We start from the raw sequence: 18,778 nt of genomic DNA, 5'->3' as shown, positions 1-18,778 counted from the left end.
CATATTACTACCGCCCACATATATCTCGCGTAATGATCACAACGAAAAGATCCGAGAAATTAGAGCAAATACGGAGACTTACAAGCAGTCGTTCTTCCCACGCACAATTCGTGAATGGAACAGGGAAGGGGGAATCAGATAGTGGTACAATAAGTACCCTCCGCCACACACCGTAAGGTGGCTCGCGGAGTATAGATGTAGATGTAGATGTAGAACATCAACAAAAGCAAAACGAGGATAATGGAATCTAGTCGAATTAAATCGGGTGATGCTGAGGGAATTAGATTAGGAAATGAGACACTTAAAGTAGTAAAGGAGTTTTGTTATTTGGGGAGCAAAATAACTGATGATGGTCGAAGTAGAGAGGATATAAAATGTAGAATGGCAATGGCAAGGAAAGCGTTTCTGAAGAAGAAAAATTTGTTAACTCGAGTATAGATTTAAATGTCAGGAAGTCGTTTCTGAAAGTATTTGTATGGAGTGTAGCCATGTATGGAAGTGAAACGTGGACGATAAATAGTATAGACAAGAAGAGAATAGAAGCTTTCGAAATGTGGTGCTACAGAAGAATGCTGAAGATTAGATGGGTAGATCACATAACTAATGAGGAGGTATTGAATAGAATTGGGGAGAAGAGGAGCTTGTGGCACAACTTGACTAGAAGAAGGGATCGGTTGGTAGGACATGTTCTGAGGCATCGAGGGATCACCAATTTAGTATTTAAGGGCAGCGTGGAGGGTAAAAATCGTAGAGGCAGACCAAGAGATGAATACACTAAGCAGATTCAGAAGGATGTAGGTTGCAGTAGGTACTGGGAGATGAATAAGCTTACACAGGATAGAGTAGCGTGGAGAGCTGCATCAAACCAGTCTCAGGACTGAAGACCATTACAACAACAATGTAGATAGAAGGGTACAAATTGACACACTTGCTTGGAATGACATGGGGTATTTTTAGAACCCAAAAAATACAAAAGTTCAAAACATGTCCGACAGATGGCGCTTCATCTGATCAGAATAGCAATAATTAGCATAACAAAGTAAGACAAAGCAAAGATGATGTTCTTCACGGGAAATGCTCAATATGTCCGCCATCCTTCCTCAACAATAGCTATAGTCGAGGAATAATGTTGTGAACAGCACTGTAAAGCATGTCCGGAGTTATGGTGAGGCATTGGCGTCGGATGTTGTCTTTCAGCATCCCTAGAGATGTCGGTCGATCACGATACACTTCCCCCTTCAGGTCAGGTCAAACCAACGAAGTTAAGCGCTGTCAGGCTGGGCTAGTACTTGGATGGGTCACCATCCGGTCTGCCGAACGCTGTTGGCAAGTGGGGTGCACCCAGCCCTTGTGAGGCAAACTTAGGAGCTACCTGACTGAGAAGCAGCGGCTCTGATCTCGTAAACTGACATACAGCCGGGAGAGCGGTGTGATGACCACATGCCCCTCCATAGCAGTATCCAGTGACTCCTGTGGTCTGAGGGTGACACGGCGGCCGGTCGGTACCGTTGGGGCTTCGTGGCCTGCTCGGGCGGAGTTTAGCTTTTTGTTTTAGTGCAGATGTAGACTGTATGGCAATCTCTGCGCACGTAGCTAAACGGAAGATTTTGAGACTGTTAGAAATGACAAACTTCGGTGATACACCGTACTCAGGCGTTCACAGCCAGCTCCAGGAATCATGATCTGTCTTCAGAAAGACCTCGCAGTATGACATCGCCGTAGAGATCTTATAGACGGCCGAAGGATCTGTTACCTTAATAAGCGGTGGCCATGGTATCTGAAATTTGCTGCACTTGATTTCTGGTTTCCATAACCGTCTATATTCCGATTGACGAACAGATATTCTGCTAAGGCAAAGTGTATTTTTCCACTGTCTCTTTGATATATGCACTGAAATAATTATTTCAGCCCTAGAACCATTATGTTGGACAGAACGAGCATTCTTCGCTGTCTCTATCACAAGTACAAGCACTGCGTCTCGCAACTTCATTTTCATTTCTTATTTCCTTCTTTTCTGCCTTCGGTGAGCGAAATTACCCACCTTAACAAAAGCGAGACTGACTCTGGAGGTGAAAAACGGCCGTAAGCGGTTAATGTTGTCCGAGGGGGGCTGACTCTAGCACCCTGCTTTACGCCGACGTTTACTGCTCATAAAAAAATTCATAGGTCGTAAATAATACTCTGTGCGCCGCCACGGGAAATCTGAAGAACTCGAGTTCTGATGTGCCGCCTCGTTCGTCTTTCTCACCTAACTGTCTTTCCGGGAACCCAACGCAGGCTCTGAATTCCACATTCGGGCCATAGGATGTGTAGTTGATCCCTGTCAGATTTTACTAGTCTGACAGACAAATTGGTACTTAACAGTTTGAGAGTCCTGGAAGAGAAACTACTGAGCAACCGTTACTTTGCCATTCTGTGTGACTACTGCCACCTGGGTAACTTAAGTAATCGTTTCTGATGTGGGTACGTGTGTAGTTCTGAATCAACGGACTATGAAAACCGTAACTAACTGTCTAAGAGCCAAAACGCGCGCATAAAATTTTTGTTTCAGTGAATTAGTGCATCTTGCATTCCTAGATTTGCTTCACCTGTTTAAAGAACAGATTACGTCGCTTTTCCCCCCTTACTGTTGTTAGCTACAGCCGGCATGGGGAATATTACCCAAAAATGATCACGTGACAAGATATTTCCCGTTTTTCGGAGGTAAGGGCTAAATTAACATCGTCTTCGATGACATACAGAAGACGAAACTGGCACACAAATTCGCGAATTTTGGGTTTCAAAGGCATATTTAAAATTTTATACGTTGACTATTAAGTTGGCATTAATTATTTCTCCACAGCACAGTAGTAATGATGTTGAATATATACTATCCATTTTCTGTCTGGTCTGACAATAGCTGTGTGCGATCAAACTAACGATCTTATAAAAATAGAAACTTTCGATGTAAAACTTGTGCCTGTCCACTCTTTCACTGATCCTTATGTTGTTGTTACCTAAAAGACTATCGTGTATTAAGGACTTGTATCATTCTAAAAGTGACAATCTTGTCATTCATACAGCCAGTTTTAAAATTTTACACACAGTATCGTAATAAAATCCAACCACCTTCTGGACATGCCTTTGTTTATCGCTTTGTGTACCGTGTCAATGCTGTTTCGAGACCAAAAGTTTTTCAGTGACACAAAGAATTTTCATCTTTCTTTCTCTAACAGGTTTATCTGATGAATTATAAATATCAGTTGCTGTTTTCGCCATAAATTTGATAATGTTACAATGCTTTCTAGAAAAAAATGTTGCTTTGTGTGGATAAAGCTTAGACCAGCGATTATGAAACTGCTTCACTTGCGTAATATCTTGGTTCTCATTGTAATTGTGTTATATACTTACAGTAGTAAAACCAAACCTCAATGCGTTTATTTGGTGCTAACATCACACAGTTACAAACACGCACTAAATATACGTAGTAGTTCCATACAGCAGTTTGCCCAGTCTGCATATACAGCATGCTTCAAAGGAAACCAAGAAAAATTTGGAAAAAGGAATTAAAGTTCAAAATGCAGGTAACGGAATGCATCTAATGAAATCATGCGATGCTGACGGAATTAGAATAGGAAATGAGTCACTAAAAGCAGTAGATGAGTTTTACTAGTTGGGCAGCACAACAACCCAATGGTAGACGTAAACAGGACGTAAAAGGAGGAATTGGTGTAGCGAGGAAAGAATTTCTGAAGAAAAGGGAATTTCTTAACGCCGAATGTAGGTTTGTTATTCATCTGAACAGCAGCCTTATATAGAGGTGAACCGTAGGCGATAAAACAGAATCTTTATCGCTAAATGATTAAACCAGTGCACAGTTCCCACTTGAGGTTGGCGAATAGCTTCCAGACGCAACACGATTTGATAATCAGTATTTCACATAGCTATCGACCGAACTTAAAAGTTTAAAACGCTGTCTTTACTCATTAAGAGCTTTAAACTTATGTCAAAGATGTTGCACAATACGTCAAGTACTACAGTTAGAAACTGTGCACGTATGTTGGGGCACCATTACTCATAGCGTGCAGGTTACCCAGGCTACATTCATTCAGTATTTGAGAACGAGAGAACTTAGTGCTTCCAACAAACCATACACGTAATTTCTAACTTTTACGAAACTTTATCTGGCTGATACCTCTCACAAAATCAAGAAAGGTTAAAAGTTTATTGCTTACTACAGTTTCACTGTTCATGCAGTGAGACATCGGCATCAACCATGACGTTTCAATTTATTATCTCTTTACTACTAACTATATTCGAAAACATTCTGCATACAGTACCAACATACACCTCTGAATGTAGCTGCAAAATTATGTCATCGTTCGGCACATAGTTCGAGAGGTATAACCTCGCAGATGGGAAAACGGCCCGCGTTAGCTGGCCGGACATCCCCGGTATCCGGCCCGCCAAATGTTTGAGGTGGTACCTATACTGCCAACAATTGAGTTTAGAGGCCTATCGCGACCAATACACTACGACATTGGCTCTGCTTCTCGCTACAAGACTACATAACTAAATTTATTGTTGCGCCGCTTGAAATAACAATGCGTTGACATACTCCACCTCTGTTACGTCTTGCAGTAATAGTGTTGCTAACAATGATTTTGAGATTTCGTTAACTTTGCAGGACGCTTTCGTGGAGAACGTGCAGTCACATACTTTTTTGTCGGTGAAATTCACCAGAATAAAGTACGCCAGAATTTCGGTCAGGTACGTCCAAAATTCAAAATTATGTAATTAAATAAAAATCGTAGTTCGTTTCAGTGCTAGCTATTCCCACAACCTTAGATTTTTGCGATTTCATCCTTCCTTTAGCCTTACATTACGGTGATCGTGGAGTGCTAGGGTGCTTTAATCCCACTAGGTCGATCTTGGCCCTTATGACTTCGTGGAGGAGTCAATGTGGCCCGCCGACTAAAAGGTTTGGAGACTCTTGTTCTAAAGAATCGGACGCTCGTGGTTTACGGGTAGACAAGAAAGGAATATTAAAATTTTGAAATGCGGTCTATAGAATAGTACTGAAGATTATACAGCTGAATAGGATAAATAAATCTAATCGATTAGAAAAGAAATTTTAGTCACTAAAAGAAGAGACCAGTTGACATGAGGAATCGTAAGACATAAAATAACCGTCAGTTTGGTAACTGCAGGAAGTGCAGGAGGCAAAACTTGCCACTTGCCACAGCAAACAGATTCAATAGTAAATAGGTTGTAGCAGCACTGCAGTGATAAGGAAACAAGGAATAGGTTTAGGTGGAGAGCTCCATGAAAACAGTTTTCGAACCGAAATGTACAACAAGCTTGATTTCACCAAAGAATTTGCTTTCCGAAAGTTTCAGCGAGTATTATTACAACTTGTTTTCAGGTCTATAAGAAGTGATACATTCAGATGACGCGCCAACAGCGGAAAACTCGGCGCAACTTCGGGTTCTCCAAGGATTATTTGGTAAGGAGCCCTCGGCAGCTGACCGCAGCTTGCGGAGATGGCGATAGTTATCTGTCCGTCCAGCTGCCGACTGGGCAAGAGCCACCGCGACCGATACTGCTTTCGAGGGAGCACAGAGGTCAGCGAGAAGATAAATGATGTTTAAATGCCAGTGTGCCGGTATTGATTTAGTGGGGCCGGGAGGAACAAGATAGAGGGACAGTGAGAAAGAAAGAGAGAGTGAGACAGGCTGCACGAATGAAAGATAATCGCTGCCCATGTTTCAGCCGCTGTCATTCTGACAAGTTGGGTCATTTATTTAATTGGAATTGACAGAATAAGAGACATCGCTCTGACAATCGTAGTGCCGCTGCCCCAAGTCTGTCAACGTACGCAAATGCGCCTGTGTTGGAAGGCTGCCCGTATAAACCAAAGATAATCGTGTCTTTTCTTTCGTCGCTCAGAGTACACATTACGCATAGGATCTGGAGCTGTATCGTTCCAGTGATAAAAGGAAAGTGGCTTAAATAAAAAAAATGCCAGTTTACACCTTCGCAAGGCATTTTTCGAGTCACAACGGTATTATAATTTTTCCACTGTATCTTTGTATACGCCGCAAGGAAATTTGAGAACTGTCAGCCCGCTGGTACACACACGTCACTAACTTTTGGCAACATACCGTCTGCTATGAAAGCATTACCTAATTCTTATCTGTACAACATAGTAAAATACCCTTACACAGAAAATTTCTTACCAGAAGAGACCCGAATTTTCACCCCGAACTCAATCGTTTACTAAACAAAACAAACTCATTTCAATATTCTGCGCCATGACAAAGTTTTTGTCTCAAAAATTAAACATATTTACCTTTATTAACTGAGAAAGTGGTACGCGAAACTCTTTCTCTCCCTCCATCTATAGATCCTACACCCACACCTCTGTATTCAGAAAAAGTTACAAAAAACTTAACAAACTTCCACCAGTTGACATCGTGCAGTCTATACTACACTTTTATGCACTGCTGTCACTAAGCGTTAGCCTTTCGATCATTTAAATCTACATTTTCATATGTTCAGTGCTCAGTACATCGAAATGGCAGACAACTCTTACGACTTTCTTCCAACCGTCCTAATCTTAATATCGCTTTCTCCAGCCGAGATTACATAAATATAATAATTTCCCTGGGAATAGTATTTAACAATAAATATTACACAGAATATTTTATACAGAAGTTAACATGTTTAGAAGTGTTCACAAAATTTTTTGTTAGACGTACATTGACGAAAATGAAAATAGTTACACGAGAAAGTACAAGTTCGACATTTTTCAATCTTTCTAGAAATGTTCATCACGTGATCAATAAACATCGTCAACAACAGTGTGAGTTGTGGCTCTCAAGAACAGGAATACACTCCTGTATTTTTACCATTTCTTTAATTTTCTGTGGTAGTTTCGTTCACATTTAAGTTAATGGTGAATAGTTTCGAACGTATTTGTTCATTTTAAAACCATTACCAACGTATAAAGTACATCATTAACGTCGGTACTAGTTAGGTAATGAACAAATATGTTGTAACTTGAAACTTCCTGGCAGATTAAAACTGTGTGCCCGACCGAGACTCGAACTCGGGACCTTTGCCTTTCGCGGGCACACAGTTTTAATCTGCCAGGAAGTTTCATATCAGCGCACACTCCGCTGCAGAATGAAAATCTCATTCTGGATGTTGTAACTTGTCTGAATAAAAATAATGTAGTGAATGAATACTGTGAACAGTGCCTGAACTGGGCTGAACTAGTTTCCTGTGTTTAACTTCCAGTGTATCTGTGTTGTAACGCCAAACAATGCAAATGGTGTGTCAACGGAAGAGCTATCTGATAAGAATGAGTCGCCAAAACTACCTCAAACTGTATTTAAATAAACTTTCAGCAAATTAATAAGGAAACCTAAAAGTTTATGTTAAATAAACTGTCGTGTGAGATTTTGTGTTGTGCAGTACAAGCAACATTGCTACAATGCGTGGCGTCACAGTACGTAGCTTGCAGTTTCAACACACAAGACAAACAGGATAAAAATGTTCTATGGAACTAAAAAACAAATTCTGAAGACATAAATAACGAAAATCGTTTCTCAAAAAGTATGCCCTTTGCTTCTACTTAAACAACTACGAAATAAATTTCCAAACACTGATACACACACGAATGTACCACTGCTCTATAAGAACGACATTGTGTGGAAAGAAATATTATTTAAACCCATCTTTACCTAAACTAAAACTGATATTAATTTTGAAATGCAACAGCTAACTATGGATTACATTAATGTCTTGACTATAATGTAACTGTAAGCCAGCCCCTGTGGCCGAGCGGTTGTAGGCGCTTCAGTCCGGAACCGCGCTGCTGCTACGGTCGCAGGTTCGAATCCTGCCTCGGGCAACGATGTGTGTGACGTCGTTAGGTTTAAGTAGTTCTAAGTCTAGGAAACTGTTCACCTCAGATGTTGTAAAGTCCCATAGCGCTTAGAGCCATTTGAACCATTTTTTGAATTGTCTGTAACAAAGTTTCGTGGCTTACCTCCTGTGGCAACGCAAACTCTATACTGCGAGAAACGATGAACACACACACACACACACACACACAAAATGCAGCGCAGCAGCAAAGTGGCTAAAAGGAAAGAAAGCCTTGTGCAGTGCAATGTGCAAGGTCGTGCAGCTATTCTAAAGCAGATCATGCTTCAGTTTTAACTGCTGTGTACCGCAAAGTGCAATATGAAGACACACATTTTTACAAAACCGAATTTTCGTGAGGAGGCGCTGGAAGGTATTGCATCTGCTAAATGACTAAAATGTGACTCACATACAAAAAACTATAGTGTGAATAATGAAACACATTCTTTGACTATTACAATCATCTTTACAAAAATTGCTTCTCATTAAAAATTTGCCTCTGCTGTGAAAGTAGTTATTAAAATTGTAAAGAATTGGTAAATGTGTAACTTCAGAGTGCAAGCCACGTCAACACATAATTTTACTTACGCAGGTCTAAACAATAAAACTAACTAACCCGTACCAACAAAAAAAAATCCCACTAAATGACACTGTTTTCCAAACACATCTCAAGTCACACAGAGGCAAGCAACGCAGCAACAGCATTGCCTGTAAGCTTCACGCTTCTCAAATTTATCTTTACCAAATCATATTTCAAAAAGAAATCAGCAACCCCTGTGTCTTTACCGCTGTGCTCTGGAAGCTATTTCCAGACCGCTCACTAGTGTGACAAACACGCGACTGACTCACTTAACTTCTCACAGAATGGTACTGCAGCAACAATGCGTGTGGCAACCAAAGATCACAGAGCTTGTCCTCAGAAACTCTGCGGCGTAACATATCGACTTCTGAAGACTACTATTTATAAATATCGAACGTAGAAATGTTAAATATGACCCATCAGATCAAAATATAGAGCTTACACCAAACTCCTTGAATAACAGGAATAAACTAGAAAGCTTAAAAATGTTCGAAACTAGTCATTGTTAAGTCAAATGTGAACGCAACTACAAATTAAGAGAAATAGTATGATTACGTCAAGTGTCTTGTACTTACGGCAGCACAGTGTTGGCTTTACACTCCTGTATTCGTTATGATACAGATACAGACAGCCTCAGAATGTCATGTTGAGCGATTTCTTGTTGTGCCTGAACCACATGTTGTGTCAGTTCATGAACGTTGATGACGGACAGACACTATGCATGACAAATCAGGAGACTCAACTGAGCACCCGAAAGCTCCGTACACTCTTCAAAGCGTTTACTGAGTGAACTGTAGTGTGAGGTCTTGCGTTATCCTGCTGCTCATGGCTACGGCACCTTCTGATAAAATTAAGCCTCCCTGAATCAACTACCAAATCAGCCCTACTGCTATACCGGAAATCTCTCCTGGACACGATTCCAGATGTTGGAACTTCCTATGTGTTTTCACCACGGAAACATTGGCATTGATCTTTTTGTCACTGTTAGAAACGAGATTCATCGCCAAATACCACAGTATGGTAGACAGTGTCCCAGTTCACACTTGCTCGACACCACTCAAGTTTATATTGTCTGTGGTACGGTGTTATCAGCCGTAAGCGACGCCTGCTAGCAGGAAATTTCAACCTAATTTCCAGTAAAGCTATGAGCACCGGGCGTGAGTCGTGCTTCGGTAGCTCAGATGGTAGAGCACTTGCCCGCGAAAGGCAAAGGTCCCGAGTTCGAGTCTCGGTCGGGCACACAGTTTTAATCCGCCAGGAAGTTTCATATCAGCGCACACTCCGCTGCAGAGTGAAAATCTCATTCTGGATATTTTCCAGTAATCCGCTCCCGAAGTTTTGTAGTGACACACTGTAATCTCTTCCCGGATTTTGCTTTTGTCGTGAGTCTATTCGAGAGAAGCAATCTAACAACCCTACAATCTTCTCGCAGTGTGGTCTTTCTTCCGTGTGCTCTTTCTTGTGTACTCTCCTTGCCACACTCTTGTACCGAGCGTATTTCGGTACCGCTCGTTTCTTCAGTCATCGACTACAGACGATTGTGTAAGCGATTTGTCGGTATGATGCTCTCATGTTGATGCCAATCATTCATTCTTTCCTAAAGACCGCAATATAGCGATAAACTTTCACGGTGTCTTTGAATGAATGAATATAGTGTGAACTAATTTATTCATTCAGTTCTTACTTATCAGAACACAGACTCCGTAAAGGCATTGAAGCGCCGATATATCTGATTAATTTAGGTATATAACGTTCCTGTACAAACAATAACTAATTAGAAGTTAAATCTTAGTTCATACGCGTGTTTAATTATTATGTCAGTTAAAAGTGACATGCATGTGACAGAAAACGGAGAAATTCTGTACATCTTCAGTACTGCTTCTGTATTCGGAAGCTGTACAGAACTTGGCGGTACAAAGGAGCTGTTCATATCTTTTTCACTTGTCACCATCTTTCTACTTAAATAGCCGTTTTAATATCCCTACATGGGTTTAATTCCCCTCGACTTGTATCCGTAACTTCAAACAAAAAGCAACCAAAGAATAATGACATAACAAGTGGGCTGTCCGTCTACCAATACACCCTACACGTCCGTACTACTGAACTGAACAGTCGCTGTTGCGTTTTGGTAATTGATGTAGCTGCAAGTGGGAGTATTTCATTAAGAGTGCAAGTTACTAACAGCAGTGTTGGATTAAATTTTGGTGGAATTAAAGTCGCTGACACAGTGCCCCTGCGTTGGCGTACAAAGTAATTGATGGGCCATTTAGATGACGTACAGCATATTACTGCGGGCTGTAACGGCCGTTGCGCGGTGTCACGTTTCCAGTACTGGAGCGCTGACCCGGACTTCGCATTCCAGGTGCAAGAGGTCGGTAATAATCTCGTTTAGAATGCCATACTGACATTGTTATAATCCTAGAACACTCAAAATTTTGACTAGTAGAGCCTGTATGTGCACCATTCCGGACATTTAAGGGCAATATGTTACTGCAGGCAACTACACTAGTCAAAACAGTACAATGTAAGCCGAGATACCATACAATAAGTAAGCATACACTTTGCAATAGCGTACATGTCTTGATGGAAAAGGTTATATTTTCAAATGCAGTTTACTACAGTAATATCAGAAATTGAGTCCGCCTTGATGCAAAAAACCTTGCTATTCGTTTATTCCTTTATCCTCCCAAACTGGTTTCGGCGACAAATATCACCATCATCAGTGGGCTTTTTTAAAATCTAAAACATCTTTAAAAAAACCCGCTGATGATGGTGATATTTGTCGCCGAAACTAGTTTGGGAGGATAAAGAAATAAACGAATAGCAAGGTGTTTTGCATCAAGGCGGACTCAATTTCTGATATTACAGTTTTTCTATGCAATCACGGACCAAATGGAAGAGTTCCAAGATAAAATTATTGCAGTTTACTACATTGACGGGAAAAAAATCCCGAGAAATAATCAATGTAGTATAACTAAATTTCGGGAATACATTTGTCTAGGTAACATATTTAACTGATTATCGTTGCAAGCTCAGATAAACGCGAGAAAATCCGTTGCAAACAGTGAAACGCCGGTACATTAATAATCGGTATAACCGCGAGAATGTTGCACGCAAGCACGCAAACGTGCCTGTTGTAGTTGGTCGGTCAATGAAGGGACGATTAACGGCAGTTGTGGATGACGCTGGAGTTGTCGTCATACGGTGTTCCACATGTGCTGGACTGGAGACAGAAGTGGTGATCCAGCAGGCTAAGGCGACATGTCGGCACACTGTGGAGAGTGTCTGGTCACAACAGCGGTATGTGGGCGAGCGTTATTGTGTTGGAAAATACCCCCTGGAATGCTGTTCATGAATGGCAGCACAACAGGTCGAATCACCAGAAAGATGCAGAGACTTGCAGTCAGGGTGCGTGCCTCCCTCCCCCCCCCCCCCCTGTCATACGGAATTGCACCCCACACCGTGACTCCAGATGTAGGTACCGTGTGTCGGTCACGCAGACAGATTGGATGCAGGCGCTCACCTTGCCTCCTCCTGAGCAACACGCGGCCATCGCTGGCAATGAGGCAGGACCAGCTTTTATCAGAAAACACAACAGACCTACACCGTGCCCTCCAATGAGATCTCGTAGCCCTTTTACGCGACCTCATTCAAAATCAATGAGCTGCTGGTAGTGGCGTGTTCGTTGTGTTGACTAACATCACAACGGCCAATCTCAAAGGTAACTAACGTCCACGACCGTTACAGCGTGTATTTAAAGTGAACTTCATTTGCGCTGCTAGCGCCACTCTTATGCGACTGGCGCCAAATTTGAATAGACGTCACTTTCAGATGTACGATAGTAGTCCGAAAACTAAGCTCTCCTATTTTTTTTCAGTACAGGACCGTGTTTGTGTGGCAGTAGGTCACACTGTTATGAAGAGTGCTTCACGCGCTGTGTGTAAACATGCGAACGCCGCGCTGAGGCGCTGAGTCTTGGCTCGGCAGCCGTTGAGAACGGAGCTCCCTTTGGATGTTACCGCCAAGTGCGAATTGCGCGCAGTCACTCGGTTTTTAAACGCAAAGGGCACTGCTCCGTTTGAAACCCATCGCCAATTGACAGAAGTGTTTGGTGAGTCGTGCATGGATGTCAAAAATGTTCGTAAGTGGTGTAGAGAGTTTGCAGCTGATCGGACCGAAATTCACGACGAGCAAAAGAGTGGGAGACTGTCAGTTTTTGAGGAGACAGTGTGAAAGATTGGGCAAAGCACGTGGATCACCCTGGATGGTCTCTGCACGCTGGTTCCTGAGGTTTCCCGAAGCACCGCTCACAGAATTTTAACGGAAACATTGAACTAGCGGAAGGTGTGCGCAAGATGGGTGTCACGCACGCTGACCGAGGACCACATGCGGCAACGAGCTGATGCTTCCCGCTCATTTCTTCACCGCCTTGCAGCCGAACTGGACAACTTTCTGGACTCAATTGTCACGGGTGACGAAACCTGGGCATAACCACTTTACACCTGAGGAGAGGTTCATAACTTTCTGAAGAGCATGGCTGCGAGCTGGTATGACATGGGCATACAAACACTGCCACAGCGTCTAGAAAAATGCTTCGACAGAAATGGTGATTATGTAGAAAAATAGCTAAATGTTCCAGCCGTAAACTGATGTAAACCACTGTAGAAATAAACAGGTCTATGTACTTATAAAAAAGTGGGAGACCTTACTTTTGGGAATACCCTCGTACGTAGAAACACAACTGTCATCTTTCATTTATCCCACACAACACTTTCTCCGCCAGTATGTGTCGAAAAAAACTCCAATATATATTCCTTCATTCTTGCTTATGTCACTGGAGACTTGGTAACATATTTTTACACGTGTGAAACAGCTTTCAAAAATGGTTCAAATGGCTCTGAGGACCATGGGACTTAACTTCTAAGGTCATCAGTCCCCTAGAACTTAGAGTTACTTAAACCTAACTAACCTAAGGACATCACACACATCCATGCCCGAGGCAGGATTCGAACCTGCGACCGCAGCGGTCGCGCGGTTCCAGACTGTAGCGCCTAGAACCGCTCGTCCACCCCGGCCGGCCGAAATAACTTTCAGTCAGGCGAACAAACGATAATTATTGTCTCACAATCCATCGTGATGTCAGTAAGAAAGTTTTCTTTATTAAGACTAGTCGCATATCCGTTCTTTGCACAACAGTTTTTAGCATGGATAGGGACTGTGAATGCTGTGTTCGGATGCGGGCTGAGTTGGCATCCCTTCGCTCCCAGCTTCAGGCAGTGTTGGCTTCGGTCACGCAGCTTGAAGCTGTTGCCAGTGGGCATCACTGTGGGGGTCCGGATGGGGGTTTGTCGGGGACGGCCAGCTCGTCCCACGCATCCCCCGATCGGACTACGGCTGTGGCTGCCCGGGATACTGCCCACATTGAGGCTGATCCCTCACCTGTGGTAGAGTGGGAGGTCGTCTCGAGGTGTGGCAGGGGGTGAAAGACATTCCGCAGGGCTGAAAGGAAGGCCTCTCCAGTTTGTCTGACGAACCGGTTTCAGGCTCTGTCTCCGGTTGATACTGATCTTCGGCTGGACATGGCTGCTTGTCCTGTTCCAGAGGTTGCCCCTCAGTCTGCAAGATCTGGGCGGTCGCAGAGGGTGGGCTTACTGGTAGTTGGGGGTTCCAACGTCAGGCGCGTAATGGGGCCCCTTAGGGAAATGGCAGCAAGAGAGGGGAAGAAAACCAATGTGCACTCCGTGTGCATACCGGTGGGAGTCATTCCAGATGTGGAAAGGGTCCTTCCGGATGCCATGAAGGGTACAGGGTGCACCCATCTGCAGGGGGTCGCTCACGTCGGCACCAATGATGTGTGTCGCTATGGATGAAAGGAAACCCTCTCTGGCTTCCGGCGGCTATCTGATTTGGTGAAGACTGCCAGTCTCGCTAGCGGGATGAAAGCAGAGCTCACCATCTGCAGCATCGTCGACAGGACTGACTGTGGACCTTTGGTACAGAGCCGAGTGGAGGGTCTGAATCAGAGGCTGAGACGGTTCTGCGACCGTGTGGGCTGCAGATTCCTCGACTTGCGCCATAGGGTGGTGGGGTTTCGGGTTCCGCTGGATAGGTCAGGAGTCCACTACACGCAACAAGCGGCTACACGGGTAGCAGGGGTTGTGTGGCGTGGGCTGGGCGGTTTTTTAGGTTAGATGGCCTTGGGCAAGTACAGAAAGGGCAACAGCCTCAACGGGTGCGGGGCAAAGTCAGGACATGCGGGGACCAAGCAGCAATCGGTATTGTAATTGTCAACTGTCGAAGCTGCATCGGTAAAGTACCGGAACTTCAAGCGCTGATAAGAAAGCACCGAAGCTGAAATCGTTATAGGTACGGAAAGCTGGCTGAAGCCAGAGACAAATTCTGCCGAAATTTTTACAAAGGCACAGACGGTGTTTAGAAAGGATAGATTGCATGCAACCGGTGGTAGCGTGTTTGTCGCTGTTAGTAGTAGTTTATCCTGTAGTGAAGTAGAAGTGGATAGTTCCTGTGAATTATTATGGGTGGAGGTTACACTCAACAACCGATCTAGGTTATAATTGGCTCCTTTTACCGACCTCCCGACTTAACAGCATTAGTGGCAGACAACTGAGAAAAAATCTGGAATACATTTCAAATAAATTATCTGAGCATGTTATAGTCTTAGGTGGAGATTTCAATTTACCATATATAGACTGAGTTAAGGACGGGTAGTAGGGACAGAGCATCGAGTGACATTCTACTGAGTGCACTATCCGAAAATTACCTCGAGCAATTAAACAGAGAACCGACTCGTGGAGATAACATCTTGGACCTACTGATAACAAACAAACCCCAACTTTTCGATTCTGTAAGCGCAGAACAGGGAATCAGTGATCATAAGGCCGTTGCAGCGTCCCTGAATACGGAAGTAAATAGGAATATAAAAAAAAGGGAGGAAGATTTATCTGTTTAGCAAGAGTAATAGAAGGCAGATTTCAGACTACCTAACAGATCAAAACGAAAATTTCTGTTCCGACACTGGCAATGTTGGCAATGTTGAGTGTTTATGGAAAAAGTTCAAGGCAATCGTAAAATGCGTTTTAGACAGATACGTGGCGAGTAAAACTGTGAGGGACGGGAAAACCCCACCGTGGTTCAACAACAAAGTTAGGAAACTACTGCGAAAGGAAAGAGAGCTTCACTCCAAGTTTAAACACAGCCAAAACCTCTCAGACAAACAGAAGCTAAACGATGTCAAAGTTAGCGTAAGGAGGGCTATGCGTGAAACGTTCAGTGAATTCGAAAGTAAAATTCTATGTTCCGACTTGACAGAAAATCCTAGGAAGTTCTGGTCTTACGTTAAATCAGTAAGTGGCTCGAAACAACATATCCAGACACTCCGGGATGATGATGGCATTGAAACAGAGGATGACACGCGTAAAGCTGAAATACTAAACACCTTTTTGCAAAGCTGTTTCACAGAGGTAGACTGCACTGCAGTTCCTTCTCTAAATCCTCGCACAAACGAAAAGATGGCTGACATCGAAATAAGTGTACAAGGAATAGAAAAGCAACTGGAATCACTCAACAGAGGAAAGTCCATTGGACCTGACGGGATACCCGTTCGATTCTACACAGAGTACGCGAAAGATCTTGCCCCCCCCCCCCCCCCCTTCTAACAGCCGTGTACCGCAAGTCTCTAGAGGAACGGAAGGTTCCAAATGATTGCTAAAGAGCACAGGTAGTCCCAGTCTTCAAGATGGGTCGTCGAGCAGAAGCGCAAAACTATAGGGCTATATCTCTGACATCGATCTGTTGTAGAATTTTAGAACATGTTTTTTGCTCGCGTATCATGTGGTTTCCGGAAACCCAGAATCTACTCTGTAGGAATCAACATGGATTCCGGAAACAAGGATCGTGTGAGACCCAACTCGCTTTATTTGTTCATGAGACCCAGAAAGTATTAGATACAGGCTCCCAGGTAGATGCTATTTTCCTTGACTTCCGGAAGGCGTTCGATACAGTTCCGCACTGTCGCCTGATAAACAAGGTAAGAGCCTACGGAATATCAGACCAGCTGTGTGGCTGGATTGAAGAGTTTTTAGCAAACAGAACACAGCATGTTGTTCTCAATGGAGAGACGTCTACAGACGTTAAGGTAACCTCTGGCGTGCCACAGGGGAGTGTTATGGGACCATTGCTTTTCACAATATATATAAATGACTTAGTAGACAGTGTCGGAAGTTCCATCCTGCTCTTGGCGGATGATGCTGTAGTATACAGAGGAGTTGCAGCATTAGAAAATTGCAGCGAAATACAGGAAGATCTGCACCGGATAGGTACTTGGTGCAGGGAGTGGCAACTGACCCTTAACATAGACAAATGTAATGTATTGCGAATACATAGAAAGAAGGATGCTTTATTGTATGATTATATGATAGCGGAACAAACACTGGTAGCAGTTACTTCTGTAAAATATCTGGGAGTATGCGTGCGGAACGATTTGAAGTGGAATGATCATATAAAATTAATTGTTGGTAAGGCGGGTAGCAGGTTGAGATTCATTGGGAGATTCCTTAGAAAATGTAGTCCATCAACAAAGGAGGTGGCTTACAAAACACTGGTTCGGCCTATACTAGAGTATTGCTGATCAGTGTCGGATCCGTACCAGATCGGGTTGACGGAGGAGATAGAGAAGATCCAAAGAAGAGCGGCGCGTTTCGTCACAGGGTTATTTGGTAACCGTGATAGCGTTACGGAGATGTTTAGCAAACTCAAGTTGCAGACTCTGCAGGAAAGGCGCTCTGCATCGCGGTGTAGCTTGCTGTCCAGGTTTCGAGAGGGTACGTTTCTGAATGAGGTATCGAATATATTGTTTCCCCCTACTTATATCTCCCGGGGAGATCACGAATGTAAAATTAGAGAGATTCGAGCGCGCATGGAGGCTTTCCGGCAGTCGTTCTTCCCGCCAACCGTACGTGACTGGTACAGGAAATGGGGGTAATGACAGTGGCACGTAAAGTGCCCTCCGCCACACATCGTTGGGTGGCTTGCGGAGTATAAATGTAGATGTAAATGTAGACGTTATGGAACATTCACGGAAAAAGCAATCGGTCTACCACCCAAATCCCAGGCATGTGTCCGTGAAGTTTGTTCGTAGGGTACACTAGCCACAACATCCGAGAGATGCGCGGTAGGATGTTGTCTGCCTGCTGAACTCCACGAGAATGACCACTGTCGTTCACAGAAAAGACGCGATGACGTCACCAGAGTGCGTCGGACTACTGTCGTACCTCTATGCCATGACGCTGTCAAAGCACAGTTTAAAACAGGTAGGGTCAAATAAGTAAATAAAATAAAAATAAGTAAATAAAATGTCTGAACGTCCGCCAGTCCTGATTCTTGTTCACACCACCAGCTCAGAAGCACAGTAGTGTAATATTTGAAACACGGCTGGTTCACGTTCGACACTCTGTCCGAAGTCCGTGCGTCGACTGTCGTTTTCAACACTGCATCGTGACTCCTTGCGGAGGAAAAAAAAAATGAGGAGTCCAGTCCAGGAACACGAACGTGACTGCGCACAACTTTATCATTCTAAGTTATCTTGTTCTTTGTACAGACTGGTTCACAGCTGGGTAGCATTCGTACTGCAAAATATATGTTAAGCAAAGGGCAACGACCGCCTCTGGTCGCAATTGCGGATATCAGAATCCTGTTTCATAACGTCATTTAGTCACTAACTCAACATTAACTAAAGCCAAGTGCGCAACCGTGAAAGAACACTTTGCGACGCTCTCATGGAACTAGGGCTCCGGCCAACTTGTATCCTGTCAAAGAATTTTCAAGCCTCACATTTATTCTCCAACTGAGGAACATTCCAACAAACGATTTTCTTTTAGTTAGGTCCTACCATAATTTTTTCCCCACTTCGGTTCAGTACCTCCTCACGTGTTATTCGATCTATCCATCCGGTCTTGAACATACTTCTATAGCACCACATTAAAGAACCTTGTATCTTCTTCTTGTCTGAACTGTCTATCCGCCACTTCCACATGAGGGTACATTCGAGATAAATATCAATGGAAAAGACTTCCAAACGTTTAAATTTGCGTTAGCCGTTAACAAGAGTCTCTTTTTCAGAAACGCTTTTCTTTCTACTCCCAGTCTTCACTTTATGTCTGCCATCACCAGATATTTTGTTGCTGCATACCCAAACAACAGAAAACATCCAATGCTTTTGGTATCTCATTTAAGTATTTAATTTGCTCAGCATCACGTGAATTAATTAGACTA

The sequence above is a fragment of the Schistocerca piceifrons genome, chromosome 3 (genome assembly GCF_021461385.2).
Source record: "Schistocerca piceifrons isolate TAMUIC-IGC-003096 chromosome 3, iqSchPice1.1, whole genome shotgun sequence".
In the NCBI taxonomy this organism is placed as follows: Eukaryota; Metazoa; Arthropoda; class Insecta; order Orthoptera; family Acrididae; genus Schistocerca; species Schistocerca piceifrons.
Note: the sequence above shows the minus strand (reverse complement) of the source record.